This window comes from Haliotis cracherodii, unplaced genomic scaffold, assembly GCF_022045235.1.
Source record: "Haliotis cracherodii isolate W230 unplaced genomic scaffold, xgHalCrac1.p SCAF_17, whole genome shotgun sequence".
Classification (NCBI taxonomy): Eukaryota; Metazoa; Mollusca; class Gastropoda; order Lepetellida; family Haliotidae; genus Haliotis; species Haliotis cracherodii.
The window spans coordinates 11,696,309-11,711,226 of record NW_027266272.1 but is presented as its reverse complement, the minus strand read 5'-3'; the positions used below and the strand labels follow the sequence as shown (position 1 = coordinate 11,711,226).

Here is a 14,918-nt window from a genome sequence, read left to right as displayed (position 1 = left end):
TTTCGTATGTCAAGTCATATCATCGACAAGACGATTATTGCGGCATCAGCATTAGACACGCAACTTGCATGTCGATTCAATGGGAAATAGTTTTATTGGCCAGTTTGTTTTGTACTAGACTAACATATAGTCTCTGAAATGAACATATCATACAGAAAAAAACAGTTGTTCAGTTATCTTAATAGAAATCTAATAAAAAGGGAGCCCAGTGATTCTCTTCATTTTCAGATACTGCAGTAATCAAGACTTGCCAAATATTATAGACTTGCATGGGCTGTAGTTGATATAAATGTATCAGGGTCTGTAAGACAGACTAGTTTTGTTCATGTCTTGTCATATCGACACCGGAACGACCAGGTATTACTGTGCACAAAAGAAATTGTAAATATATGAACATTTATTTAAATGTTGGTTGTTTCAAGGTCTCGTTGTTTTGAGGGCCAGTTCTTGCTGGTCTTCTGTTGGGAAATCAGAAGGCCTTGTTTTGCAATTACATTGACTACCAGGTGGATCTTTTGTTTGAACATCTCCAGAACAATAATCAACAATGTCCACAATGACGAATGAGTGTGGTGAATGATATCTCAAGGACAACATCTATCCATGTCCGTCTTTTCGATTGTCTCTAGTATATGTATATCTCTAGGACCACATCGATCAATGTTCTTATTGAAGAATGGGTCTGGTGATTGTGCATCTCTAGGACAACAATCAACAATGTCCGCGTTGACAACTGGGTCTGGTATATGTACATCTCTAGGACAATATCCAACAATGTCCTTATTGACGACTAGGTCTAATATATGTCTGGTCTAGGTACATGCACTGGACAAAATGTAACAATGTCCTCATTTACTGTATCTGGTGTTGGGTCCATCTTTACGGGGTACATCTGCTGTGTAATAAATGATTTTTAAAAAAATTCTCAGATGCAGCTCTTTCAGGCATAAAAACTGATAAAGCCCTTTTATGGTATGAATTCAGCTACGATATCTATGCATGTTTGGGACAGGAACATAACGAGCCTTGAGCCCGGAACATGATTTTGTTTCAGTGGTTTCAAGAGCATCTGTGGAGCTTCATCCCCTTGAATGGCGGAATTAAACTCATTCGAGAGACAGCTCAGCCGTTGCCTGGTGTCTTTGATAGTTGGCTATTGTCAGCGATGAATGTCAAGGACATTTGAGTGACCCCATAATCATATGGTAGACTAGTGGTCGATAGCAGCTACATGTGAACGTATAATTCCGGTCACGTAAACTCATGCCATGTATTATCATCGGAAAACTGACGCTGTGTTAAACAACCGAATTACTCCCTGATGGATTTATATTCCCCATTGACAGATGGAAAGAAATATACGCTATCCAAACAGAACATGCAAGTGACGTTTTCAAAAGCTTTGTCTTATGATTCATAAATGTCGAGGTAATGGATCAATTCTCTACAATTAGATAGTAAATCCCTTTTGTAAAACTAGTTACGTCATTTGCTTAAACGCAATCTCGAAATTCTATTCAAACAAACTTAAGAAATCAAAAGAGGAACGTCTAAAACGGAATTATATGTACACGAATTAAGAAAAGCGTTCAAAATCATAAATCTCTACCTTTGACGCAGTACGCGTTGCAATCGAATTACGTTTTACACCTGCCCGTTCACCGAGGTACGTTTTTTGGCTTGTTGTTGCCGTGCACAAATAACTGCGTCATGAAACTATTGCGAATATGTGTCTCTCGCAGTTTTCGCAGTACTTTTTCTGCTCGCAAAACTTTCAAGATTTTCAGCAATAATTGGAAGGTCTGAGAAACAGGAATCCTGTACCGGCAGTGACATTTAAGCCTGCTATGTACTGATTTACTCACGGCAAGGTTAATGTACGGGGTTATGTGATGGAGATGAATGGTAGTCATCCACATTCTTCATCTCAACTCAAAGTAAACCATTGCTTTGGTTGTACATGTCAGTACCGCAAGCCGTTAAAAGCAAAATTATTTTGGCGATTATATATTTCGGTACTTTACATTACGTCGCTTTGGGAATAAGATTTGTATAAGTCAGCTTTCAAGTCATTTATCTTTCAAACAGTTCAAACACTTTCAAAGTGCTTTCGACATCGGCTGAAATCCTAACGCCAGTGGTTTGAGAGGTGTTGAACCAATAAGTATAGTTAAGGAAGTGAGCTATAATTCAATGAGCTCTTACGGTCTAAGAGAGTGGGTCTATTTTTTTCAATATTGAATCTTGAAAGTGGGATCTGTTTAATTACTTACATGGTCCGACGTCGGTATTTTTAAAAGCTTTCTATGATATCATGCGTGTTCGTATTTTAAAGGGACATATTTTATGTATGAATATAATCAGTGTTCATGTAAGTGGCATCACATCCGCATCACTAGTGCCCATTGTTTCGATACATATCGCACGTCTTTTAATGTATCTATGTCCAAGAAAGCAATGAAAATGAATGCATGACTTGTTTTGAGCTTCGTTGATGATTCTGTTCTCTCGACAAGCAATATTACCGTAACCAATAAATTCATGAAACTAATTTCCCTCGGTATAAATAGATGACTGATGTGATGTGTTGGTTCCGATTGTGGCGATTCCGTGGAGTACAGCTACATACCTTCTGACATAAGGTCATGGTTCGTGTGGTATGTCCAGAGTATTGTGTTAGTTCAGGTTGGGGGGAATGCGTGGAGAATAGATTCATACATTCTGACTTTAGGTTAAGGTTCGGGTTATATGTCCAAAGTGTTGTGTCAACTTCAGGTTGTGGGGATTCCGTAGAGTACAGATCCATACTTCCTGACTTCATGTTATATGTCCAGAGTGTTGTGTCGACTTCTGGTTGTGGGAACTCCGTGGAGTACAACTCAATACCTCCTGACTTCAGGTTATATGTCCAAAGTGTTGTGTCGACTTCTGGTTGTGCGAACTCCGGGGAGTACAGATCCATACCTCCTGACTTCGGGTTATATGTCCAATGTGTCGTGTCGGCTTCTGGTTGTGGGGACTCTGTGGAGTACAGCTCAATACCTCCTGACTTCAGGTAATATGTCCAAAGTGTTGTGTCGACTTCTGGTTGTGGGAGCTCCGTGGAGTACAGCTCAATACCTCCTGACTTCAGGTAATATGTCCAAAGTGTTGTGTCGACTTCTGGTTGTGGGAGCTCCGTGGAGTACAACTCAATACCTCCTGACTTCAGGTAATATGTCCAAAGTGTTGTGTCGACTTCTGGTTGTGGGAGCTCCGTGGAGTACAGATCCATACCTCCTAACCTCAGGTTATATGTCCAAAGTGTTGTGTCGACTTCTGGTTGTGGGAGCTCCGTGGAGTACAGCTCAATACCTCCTAACTTCAGGTTATATGTCCAAAGTGTTGTGTCGACTTCTGGTTGTGGGAGCTCCGTGGAGTACAACTCAATATCTCCCGACGGAAGGTTAAGGTTCGGGTTATATACCTAATTTGTTGTGTTGGCTTCTGGTTGTGTGGAATTCCGTGTAATTCAACGCGACACCTCCTGGGAAACAGTCCGTTCTAATGACCGCCAGCAAATGTTATTGTGTTACGGGATGGGATCTACCAAACCGTAATGAGATATAGAAGTTCAATGAGGCCATCCGTAGCTCATTGGTCGAATTATTCTGACCTGCAAAGTCCAAAGCTTTCCGTACACCTAACTATCAAAACTAACGTTGATAAATTGCTTTGGACACAAATAACCTTACGTAAAACTTGTGAACCGGTTTGTGAATTACCCTGGGACTCCGTGTAAGTATCGTATTACTAAACTTGTCAGCTATGATCATGGCATATTGCTTTTGAATTGAATAAAAAGCATCACGGCGTGGCGGCAGTAAAGACGCTATGTGTATTACTACAAATTGATAAAGGAAACGAGGTTCGTTATTGATGAGGATGGAGAGCGAGCTAAAGACAAGTGCAGATAATGTTCAGTGAGGGAGGGAGTGCATCGCTTTGAACAATGTGTTGTTTTACGGTATATCCAAATGGTACATGATTGTGAAGTGCATAAGTACAAATCAGAAACGTGACGGCGTAATGGATGTGGCTTCAGCTGAGGCACAAGCTCTGCTATGTGTGGTGGATAACGGGAATATTCAGTCAACAGTTCAGTAACCGACTGAAATTTAAATCATCCAAAAACCCTTAGTAATGTAAAAATATCTCTGAGAAGTTCTTCTGCAAATTTACTGTCACAAATCTAAAACACAATAGCAATAAATGGATACGTGAGAGAGAGAGTGTGTGTGTTCGTGTGTGTTCGTGTGTGTGTGTGTGTGTGTGTGTGTGTGTGTGTGTGTGTGTGTGTGTGTGTGTGTGTGTGTGTGTGTGTGTGTGTGTGTGTGTGCCGGGGCACCTGCGAAAGCCGTTCCTCATATCCAAAATTCAAATGATCCGGCCAGTAGGAGGGGAGGTAGAAAAACACAACACAAACACACACACACACACGCAAACACACACACACACACACACACACACACACACACACACACACACACACACTCTCCTCTCTCTCTCCCTCATCACATACGTTCAGTAATCCTGACTGCGACGTTAAACCCCATGTCATTACACCTCAAAAATATTTGATTGATAACACGACATAACCATGTGGGTATTAACACAGACAGGACCAGTTTAAACATGATTTCGTCAGATCCGTAACTGAACATTTACGTGTCCAGTGACAACATCTCGTAATAAGATTGTGTTTGCCAAAGCCGACTTTCAGCAATATCGAATTTCGTTATTTTCCGAGTTCACTGTTTGTTTGATACCATCAGCCTTGGGGTCCCTATTCCTGATGTGTCGGAGTATAATAACTATGGCAGCGTTTGGTTTAACGCCGCTTTAAACAATATTTCAGTTATAGCAGACGTGTCAGCTAGAAGCTAGACTGACATTTAGTCCCCGAAATAAAGTTGTCTTATTTAAAGATAGATATCTACAAAATATAAAAATTCAAAATCCAAAAAAGAGCCCCGAACAATCCTTAAGCTCCTACAGCTGAGGTAATCTATACTTGCCAAATCAGTCTAGAGTTGAACTTTAAAAATATATTCTTCAGGGTATGGGAGACACACTATGTGTCAGCTTGATGTTGGTGGAAAGCCCAAAGTGTCTTAGACGTTTATCACTCTGATTGCACATACATTCATGATGATTATACAAAATGTGGTGTTATGATGACTCGACAGACGTATTAATATATATAGTATTTTATTTTATTATATGACTATATGTATGTACACGCTCGGTAAATCCAAAGTTACATTTATATAGAATGATAAGTATGTTTCACTCAGTTCTGTGTAGTTAAGGCTAATCTGCAACATGAGTGAGTGAGTGAGTGAGTGAGTGAGTTTGGTTTAACGCCGCTTTTAACAGTATTCCAGTTATATCACGGCGTGTCAGCTTAATGTGGGAGGAAAGCCCGAGGTGATGCAGGTCACAGACGTTTACCACTTCGGTGAAACCCACGAGCACGGGTATGGTGCTGACAAACCTAGAAACATAATCGGGGCGAACCGGGATTCGAACCCACAATCATAGGTTTCTGGCGTGCCCAAAGGGACGCAACTCTGCACAGCGAATCGCGGCGCCTTAGACGACTGGGCCACCCGTGCCCCCTCTGCAACATGAGACACCATAATATTGACAATATTCTCCGGTGTGATGTAAGGAATTTGCACCCCGAGTCTAATGGAATTACGAGGTATAAAATTCAAGCCGCACATTCTTTGTAAGCGTCTATTTTGATACAAAGATAACAAGCTTAATCACCAACGCCTAATACACTTATGCATATACATATCACGTTTCTAATTCGAAATTGTTAGGGGAATTTTAATGTAAAACATCTGTTATACGCTGTTGAAAATATCCCACACGTGTACTTAACATGCTGTGCCTTTTTAGGTCAGCTTCTATAGCGGTTGGCGACGTGAACAGTTTGATATGCGCATTTTCGAATGTGTGTGGTTATACAACGCGGATGTTTTCTATTTATGATACACGGATGTGTCACAGTTCTAACCATGTTGAGGCAGCAGGTGTTGAGTGTACTGTTATACAACGGTTCCTACATCCACTCAGCACACTATCAGGCCAACACGTGCCAGGCCTCCTATTTATACCTGTGTAGCTCTTTATAAATTTATTGTGTTCCATTTATCATGAGTTTATGGTGGATCATGTCATTTAATACATTCCAATGTTGTTAAAATTTCTGTTTTGGTAAAATTGGAATGTAAGACGTTTTCATTACATAACTAAGAATTTGGAGCTCCTGGTTCCATGTAAGGAGAGAAGAATTGCTCGATCGGGAGTCTTATAACGTGACTTGTAATAATAATAATTCGTCTAACGTAGTATTGATGTGTCTGTCCGTATCATTTACACAGTGTGATATAACACGTAGGCGGCTAGGTGGACGTAGGCGGCTAGGTGTAGGCGGCTAGGTGGACTCAGAGACCTCAACGCCGTACCGTCAACATCCATACAGAACCATGATATCGACCAGGCCCAGACCCTGACCCTGACCCTGACCCTGACCCCGATCCCGATCCCGACCCTGGCCTTGACCTCGACCTCGACCTCTACCCTGACTCTGACCCACACCCAGATCCTCCCCACCGCGACATACTGTTCGTTATATCCAGCTCCGCTTTATCCAAACATAACAGTCACCAATCACACTGACGCCCTTTCCCTGACTACGTGGTTGTGTTAAATGTGGGTGTGTTTGTTTGATTGTTTTTGCTGAACGCCGCACTCAGCAATATTGAGTATCTGAACCAGACAAACCAGTGACTGATATTATGAACAACGTCCCACGCTGTTGGACAAAGAAAATGTGCAATAGATAAAGTCACCGAGCCAAACTAATCGACCAATTTAGTCGCCTCATATTGAAAGCATCGGTTGCTGGGGTCATATCAGGTCCAAACTCGGACTCCCCACGTGGGTGGCAGAATTGCAACTATAGTATCATGACTTAGTACAAAAACAGTGATGGCACCAGGTGTCCGTGAAAAGGGTACACGTGTCCTGCTCCTTCGGTAACACCCGCCCTCGTACATTTTCATGTAAATATAAGCGCGTATTTGTTGCCAAAAGCCACATACAGCAATACCCCTGCTAAACAATGGCGACCTGTAAACAGTCATGTCTGAACCAAACTATCCGGACAACGCAAGCCACATACAGCAATACCCCTGCTAAACAACGGCGACCTGTAAACAATCATGTCTGAACCAGACAATCCGGGCAACGCAAGCCACATACAGCAATACCCCTGCTAAACAGCGGTGACCTGTAAACAATCATGTCGGAACCAGACAATCCGGACAATGCAAGCCACATACAGCAATACCCCTGCTAAACAACGTCGACCTGTAAACAATCATGTCTGAACCAGACAATCAGGACAACGCAAGCCACATACAACAATACTCCTGGTAAACAATGGCGGCCTGTAAACAGTCATGTCTGAACCAGACAATCCGAACAACGCAAGCCACATACAGCAATACCCCTGCTAAACAACGGCGACTAGTCCTGCACCATGACCGTGGAATATATTTATTTTATGAAAAAATAATAATCTAGAAATGCATACAAAAGCAAGTCTAGCCAGCTCAAGCTAGCTCTAATCAGCATAGGGAATCTTTTTTATATTTAGAGTCAAGAAGGATATTGTGTCATATAAGATTTCAGAGACTAAATGTTAGTCTAAACTGACCTGTAAACAGTCATGTCTGAACCAGACAATCCGGACAACGCAAGCCACATACGGCAATACCCCTGCTAAACAACGTCGACCTGTAAATAATAATGTCTGAACCAGACAATCCGAACAACGCAAGCCACATACAGCAATAGCCCTGCTAAACAACGGCGACCTGTAAACAGTCATTTCTGAACCAGACAATCCGGACAACGCAAGCCACATACAGCAATATCCCTGCTAAACAACGGTGACCTGTAAACAGTCATGTCTGAACCAGACAATCCGGACAACGCAAGCCACATACAGCAATAGCCCTGCTAAACAACGGTGACCTGTAAACAATCATGTCTGAACCAGACAATCCGAACAACGCAAGCCACATACAGCAAAACCCCTGCTAAACAACGGCGACCTGTAAACAATCATGTCTGAACCAGACAATCCGGACGACGCCAGCCACATACAGCAATACCCCTGCTAAACAACGGCGACCTTAAACAGTCATGTCTGAACCAGACAATCCGAACAACGAATTGTCCCCTCATTATCATTAACAATGATCCACACTGTTGCTGTACAAATAAGAACTTTTCTAAGGACTTCTCCAAGCCGTTGGGTAGGACAGTCGAAATAAAACCGCTCTTAGGTGAGGTGAAATGGGGTTTAACGTCGCGTCCAAGATTATTGCACTTATATAGCGACGTGCATGCACCTGTGTGTGTGTGTGTGTGGCTGCTTGTACTAGTCCGGACTGATGCCGATTTATAGTGCTAGCCCACTGAGATACCATGCTGCAGTGTAACATGAATACCCCACTCAGACACAGTATACTGACTCTGAGCCGACCAGTCCTTGTTTTAGCCCCTTTATGCCGAGCGCCAGACAGGGTAGCAACAAGTACCATCTTTTAACGTCTTTTGATATGACGCGACCGGGGATCAAACCCCGGACGCTCTTCCACTAGACCACGGAGGCGGTCTAAAACCGCTCTTAACACATGCAAGTCTTGTTCGAGCGTGTATTCTGTTTCAAGAACTTGGATTTGGATAAAACAGAGACCCGAGAGCCTATCTAATCTGCTAAATGGTTTTCTACCCTTTAGGGGTTGTAAGGGACGATGAGTCCCATTTAGTGGTATTCATGAACCATAACACGGCTCCCATTGAGCAGATATTGTTAATGAGAAATTCATAACGATGCTCGGATGGCAGAAATATTTTCATACAAGATACACATCAGTCCCTTTCATGTACACATAATGGTTTCATGAATATTCGTTTGGTGTACTATCAACCAACGTCAATTATATATTTTATGTGTTTTGCTCCTCGTTTACCCTTTACCAATAATTATAACAGTAATTATTCCAGCTGCAAAAGAATTGCCTGTCTCCCTACTTTGATTTCTTTGAAGTAGGTTCGGACAGCACGCTGTTTTGATAACGAATGTATCGCTGTTAATGTAGATAGCCTTGATAACGCAGGTAACCCTGATAGCGCTCTCAAAGCGGGGTCGGCCTCAGACGGAATGGAAATGAGGCGTTTACTTTGATTCAGTCGACGGAAAGTCACCATTTGGGGAAGGTGGTGCTGGGAGAGGTTGCCATGTGGATGGGGGTAACGACGTGACAGTGAGGGTAACGACATGAGAGTGAGGGTAATGACATGGGGGTGAGGGTAACGAAATGGGGATGAGGGTAACGACATGGGGGTGAGGGTAATGACATGGGAGTGAGGGTAACGACATGGGAGTGAGGGTAACGACATGGGGGTGAGGGTAATGACATGGGGATGAGGGTAACGACATGGGGGTGAGGGTAATGGCATGGGAGTGAGGGTAACGACATGGGGGTGAGGGTAACGACATGGGGGTGAGGGTAATGGCATGGGGTGAGGGTAATGGCATGGGAGTGAGGGTAACGACATGGGAGTGAGGGTAACGACATGGGGGTGAGGGTAACGACATGGGGTGAGGGTAATGGCATGGGATGAGGGTAACGACATGGGGGTGAGGGTAACGACATGGGGGTGAGGGTAATGGCATGGGATGAGGGTAACGACAAGGGGTGAAGGTAACGATCGCGACAAGGGGTGAGGGTAACGACATGTGGGTGCGGGTAACGACAATGGAAGTGAAGGAAACGACATGGGTGAGGGTAACGACTTGGGAGTGAAGGAAACGACATGGGTGAGGATAACGACACACGAGTCAGGGTAACGACATGAATCTGAGGAATGGGGGAACGACATGAGTCAAGGGAGTGGGGGAACGACATGCAGTTTGGGGTACCGCATGGCGCGAAACGTCTTCCTAACCTCAGATGGGTAGATACAAATATTGGACCTAACGTGTTGGAATATGCAAGACTAATATCAGCTATACGTCTAACTGTAAATCACACAATTTTAGAACGCGGGAATACCTCTGATTACTAGTTAATTTGATGTTCTGTTTTTTATTGTTTTGCATTCTTTTTCTTCTTCTATAAACTGTGCTGACGTCAGAACAATTATAACATAGTTCTCTTCGAAGAATAATACGAATGTTCCATTTGTATTAAATGGCTTATTGCGACATTCAGTTGAGCCGAGCGGGGTTACAATAGAAAACGTGACGAGGAAACAGGCAGAAAACATATTCAACACCGGATACGACAAGATATAAATCCGTCTTCACCAATATCCAAGATAGTTCCCTACCACTCACTCTGAGACATAACGATCTTAATGGCCAGATGAAGAAAGAAAGGTTAATCGTTTACGGCAGTAGAACTAAAATTGGAAGACACCACAAAAGCAAATGTTGTGAAATCTGTTAAAATCCAAAATAAATTTCCGTTGAAGGCCTTAAGTGTTAGCTGTATCTGGTGGTGTCACATTTCTCGTTTTTGTTGTTGCTTTAATGGGGATGAAACAGCTTTAATACACTGGCTTGGGTGACTTAGCGGAGGTTAAGATGGGTCTAACGTCGCGTTCAAGATTATAATGAAGACGTGCGTATGTGTGTAAGAGAGAGAGTGTGTGTGTGTGTGTGTGTGAGAGAGAGAGAGAGAGTATGTGTGTGAGTCTGTGTGTGAGAGAGAGTGTGTGTATGTGTGTGTGTGGGTGAGAGAGAGGAAGAGAGAGAGAGAGGGTGTGTGTGTGTGTGTTTGTGAGAGAGAGAGAGAAAGTGTGTGTGTGTGTGTGTGTGTGAGAGAGAGAGAGAGAGAGAGTATGTGTGTGTGTGTGGTTGCTTGTACTGGTCTAATGCCGGTTTTATATCACCACTGAGATACCATGCCGCAGTTAGCCATGCATGCTCCACTCAGTCACTGTACACTGCCTCCAAGCGGACCTGCTGAGCACAAGTAACCAGATTATGTCAGTTGTAAATGCAAATGATGTCGATTAAAGACAAAGTCTATCATCATCAACCCGTTCAACCGAAAAGGAGACAGCTGCTTGTGTTTAACGGCGCTTCGAACAACACATCGCACAACGTGGCAATCGTAGACAATTATTCTTTGAGAGCAGCGAGCAAAGCAAGGATCATAATCAGGGTGAATATGGGGTCCGTGGATCCTGGCATGACAAAGGGACGCAACTCTGATACCTCAGCGTCACACTTAGCTACTACACTTCTTATGTACGAGGGAATCGATTGTAAAAGCTCTCTGCAACAGACAGAAGAAAGGTCTCTATAGCTGGTCTTCGTTACTGATGCAAACAAAGCAATGTTACAAGAACGGCTCTTTTCATCCGCATGTATTACAGCACACAGCCGGGCGAACGCAATGGACATGGGAATACCATGCCATAACCACCGAGAGGTAATTAACCCCTGAAATAGACATGATATTGACATGGATATGTAATGTATATTTACAATCAATATATAATGATCACTTTTCCGCAATGAGTGTGAACATGTGTACACCATAGATTTGTGTTACGAAAGGGACATATGCACAGCATAGATTTGTGTTTTGTGACGACTGTGGATGGTTTTGTACAATATGTGCGGTATTGTATAGCGTGTACAGTATGTGCGGTATTGTACAGCGTGTACAGTATGAGCGGTATTGTACAGCATGTACAGTATGTGCTGTATTGTACAGTGTGTACAGTATGTGCGGTATTGTACAGCGTGTACAGTATGTGCGGTATTGTACAGCGTGTACAGTATGTGCGGTATTGTACAGCGTGTACAGTATGTGCGGTATTGTACAGCGAGTACATTATGTGCGGTATTGTATAGCGTGTACAGTATGTGCGGTATTGTACAGCGTGTACAGTATGTGCGGTATTGTACAGCGTGTACAGTATGTGCGGTATTGTACAGCGTGTACAGTATGTGCGGTATTGTATAGCGTGGACAGTATGTGCGGTATTGTACAGCGTGTACAGTATGTGCGGTATTGTACAGCGTGTACAGTATGTGCGGTATTGTACAGCGTGTACAGTATGTGCGGTATTGTACAGCGTGTACAGTATTAGCGGTATTGTACAGCGTGTACAGTATGTGCGGTATTGAACAGCGTGTACAGTAGGTGCGGTATTGTACAGCGTGTACAGTATGTGCGGTATTGTACAGCGAGTACAGTATGTGCGGTATTGTACAGCGTGTACAGTATTTGCGGTATTGTTCAGCGTGTACAGTATGAGCGGTATTGTACAGCGTGTACAGTATGTGCGGTATTGTACAGCGTGTACAGTATGTGCGGTATTGTACAGCGTGTACAGTATGAGCGGTATTGTACAGCGTGTACAGTATGAGCGGTATTGTACAGCGTGTACAGTTTGAGCGGTATTGTACAGCGTGTACAGTATGTGCGGTATTGTACACTACGTCCTGTTATGCAGATAACTTAGAAATGTCATCGCTTCGGATCAACGTCCGGTAATGATAACCTTAGTAGCGTTAATGGCATAATGTTACGAAACTACGTCCATAATATATGTGTAACAAGTTATAATACCGCATCTCTGATTTTAATATCAATAGTTTTCCCAATAGCTGTCAGGAGTTGTATGCCAAAGTATTTGCTCGAGGTAATTATCCATTACTTTATATGACAATCAGTCGTTATTGCTTGAGGAATGTCTGGACGGCTTAGTACATGAGTTACAGGACGACTGGTGTAAAGTCTGAAGTTCAATGGCATTCTGTGTTAAGGAATCCTCTGCACATGAACAGCCGTGACAATAGGTCGACATTTCACAACATTCAGATGCTCGAAGTATGTTGACGGTTTCTGTGACATATAGCGCTGGACGGGGAAACCTATCCTTGCCGTCGTGTTGTCTAACGTACGCTCGCGGTTCATATCCATAACTTCGCTGAAAAAGCATCTGTTTTTTTATAACAACGGCTAAATCAAATAACTTATAGTTGATACGGAAACTAGGTAACGAAGTTTCACCCTCTTCTGAAGAAATCAGAAGGGTTTGTACAAAACAAAGCGTCTCCGGAACAATGTGACACTCAGGTCAAGATAAGCTAAGTACTGATTGTGTTAATAATCAAGAAAGAACAGAAAGACATTGAACTTAAGATAATAAAGGTATAATTACTATTTTTGGTATTTTACAGACGTCAACGCTAGATTATAAGCAGCCTCGACACAGAGTCCGTTTAGGGTAAAAGTCAAAATGGTTATGAGACTTATATGAATGGATCACTGAAAATCAGTGATGACACGACTTTCTATATGATTATATAGCTACTTTAACAATATAGTCAACGCCAGAGCATAAACAATCTCGAGTATCTACAAAAACAGATCCTCACGGGCGTAAAAGGCAAAATGGTGATGGGAATTATATACATGGATCACTAAAAATCAGTGATGACAACAGGTGTTGATTTCAAAACAATATTTTGAGGTTGTTGGTTTTTTGGGGTCCTTTTTTTATGTGTTTGTCTTGAGACAAAATGCATCGATATAAGTAAACAACTGCGTTTCGTGATATGTCTGGTTATATACGCACTACAATATAGCCCTGCTCGCCAAAACATGTATATTGGTTAGTTCGTAATACAATTATAACAATCTGTTTATTTCCAGTTATGTTTATTATAAACAATTTTCAAACATGAATCAACGAAAGGTAATATACAAACGTATATATAAAATATAATGTGTGCAGCTTGTTCATTTCATGTTATTATCCATTCACAAAAGAAATAAAAATAATCATAATAATAATTTACAAATGGACAAGTTTTGTTTTTGTCAGTTTCTATTGTGTTGCTTTTGCTTTTATCATTCTTTGGAATCTATATCTCATTTACGTGACGAACTATTCTGCTTGATAACTGTTAAGACCGTTGTATTCACGTACATAAATACAGATTTGAGACTATGAACTCTTATTAACCGACAACGAACGGAGTGTGTTTAAATGAAAAGGTTTGTTCTCACGTGTACATATACAAAATAAAAACTCAAACTGTAGGTTTTAACATCCAAACGAAACAATTTTTCGAATTAAACAAAACAGCAAAATCCAAAATGCCATCGCCGAAAAGAAAAAGATGCTGCATGTATTTTTAAATCAAGATGTTGCACCAGGAGCTGGAATATAAATATCGACTATTGATCAAGAGAACGTTCCATGGACGTCAAAATAGCAACACGTCAACATTATCAATACATTTAGACAAGTTTCTTACCTTGGACAACGAATTCCAACATGTTCCTAGTTCGTTTTAATTCCAATTCCCTCTCTTTGGTGTATCCTCATTCGTCATTCCTCCCATACAGCGGAGTGATACAGTGATACCTTGACTTCTCACTCATAGCTTGATTGATCACTTCTCACAAACAGTTAGTACCTTATCCGAAATACACCAACAGACTAATAGACAAGTATGTGAACCAGGATTTTGTGGGCATGCATGTTATCACGTGATTTCTAGCAGCCAATCAAAGACCAGCACCAGTCCGCAGCTGAGCACAAGGGCCAACCGACAGTAACGGTATATATGTAGAGCTGCTTCCTCATGGTATCGATCAGGCTCTGCAGCAATCGGTGTTATCTCTCCTCTATGACAGCATGATAATCTCAACCAACGCCACTTACTGCAGAGCCAGGTGAGCTTGGATTAACTGTTTTTTATTGGGACTTAAATCACGAGCTTGCTGCCAGGAATATTTGCCGGAAAATCGAGAATC

At 42.1% G+C, this 14,918-nt stretch overlaps 1 protein-coding gene across 1 annotated transcript in view; it reads right to left on the bottom strand.

Moving 5' to 3' along the window:
- Positions 1-14,622, bottom strand: part of LOC139464894 (5-hydroxytryptamine receptor-like) — a 132,829-nt gene extending 118,207 nt beyond the window's left edge. The window contains exon 1 of the mRNA XM_071246473.1: positions 14,417-14,622. The gene's annotated coding sequence lies outside the window, so the exon portion shown is untranslated. The remainder of the gene's footprint in view (positions 1-14,416) is intronic.
- Positions 14,623-14,918: the final 296 nt, after the last annotated feature.